Raw genomic sequence first — 1356 nt, 5'->3', positions numbered from 1 at the left:
AGGAAGAGAGAGAGAGAGAGAAAGAGGAAGAGAGAGAGAGAGAGAAAGAGATAAAGACAGACAGACAGATAGATAAAGATATACATTTCTTTTATTAGCCACACAGGGCTCAACGAAGATGGGACAAATACAATGTAGAGCTTTTCTTTTTGGGAGGGGGAAGGAAGGAAAAAAAAAAAAGAAATTGGTGGTGTCGATCAAAAGGGATCGTAGGAAGGGAAAAAGGGGCAGTTCGATAAAAAGGGATCGAAAAAAAAAGAAAAGGAAAGGCCGATCAATAGGGATCGTGTATCACACAGTAATGTTAAAGATATAGATATAGCTACATATATATATATGTAGATATATGTTTATAATATATACGCACATATATTTTTATGTCTGTGTGAGTATTATAATTAGGAGTACTTTCATATATGGTACAGAGTATTATGTATGTGAGGTTGCTTGCATGCGGGTGCATATCTGTGCATGTACGTGGATATACACTCACACGCTCTCACACACGTACATGTTTCACACCCGCCGTTTCCACCAGACTCATTAGAGATATATATAGGTACATTATTAAATTATCCGAAGTTATCCCGTGAAAGGAGTTAGAAAAAAAATTACAAATTTAGCTGCTATTTTATTTTATTATAATTATTTTTTTTTTTTTACATCAGACCACTTTCAGGAGTCCTTGTTACATGCAACAATAACCCGAAAATATATAATCAAATTAATTGTACAGTTGTACAAACACGTTTCAGCGGCGTTTACATGGATCATTCTTGAAACGAGAGAGATACAACGAAACTTACACACGAACACAGAGGCATAAAAGATTTCTCGTAAATTTGTCATGTAGATTGTAAAATGACGACTCACAGAGGCTATTGAGTATATAGCTCACAATGATGAATAATTATTTGTTTCTGTGAACGTGTGTATACCATATAAATATTTACGAATCGCTGTATACGAGCATATAAATGTGCACACACACACACACACACATGCAAAAATGAGCACACACACACATATATGTAAAAATGATAATATATTAGCTATATATATGTGTAAATAAACAAAATGCATATACACACTTGAAAATATACGGATATATATGATTGCTGATACGTTTTTTGTGGGTATATACATAGATCTACGTTGGAGATTGTGGCCGGTTTGTATGTATAAATATGTATGCATTCCTATATCTATATACGTTCGTGGTTTTGTGTGTCTGCGTATGTATACAGGTATGTATGAGTATGCGTATATATATATATATATTATGTGTGTGTATACATGCATTTATATATATGTATGTATATATATATATATATATATATATATATATATATATAT

General features: G+C 32.4%; 1 long non-coding RNA gene across 1 annotated transcript in view; it reads left to right on the top strand.

Annotated features, from left to right (window-relative positions):
• LOC128250469 (uncharacterized) overlaps positions 1 to 1356 on the top strand; it is a 43625-nt gene that overhangs the window by 10482 nt on the left and 31787 nt on the right. The window lies entirely within an intron of this gene.

The sequence above is a fragment of the Octopus bimaculoides genome, chromosome 21, assembly GCF_001194135.2.
Source record: "Octopus bimaculoides isolate UCB-OBI-ISO-001 chromosome 21, ASM119413v2, whole genome shotgun sequence".
NCBI lineage: Eukaryota > Metazoa > Mollusca > Cephalopoda > Octopoda > Octopodidae > Octopus > Octopus bimaculoides.
The sequence above is the reverse complement of the archived record's forward strand: the minus strand, read 5'-3'. Positions and strand labels throughout refer to the sequence as shown.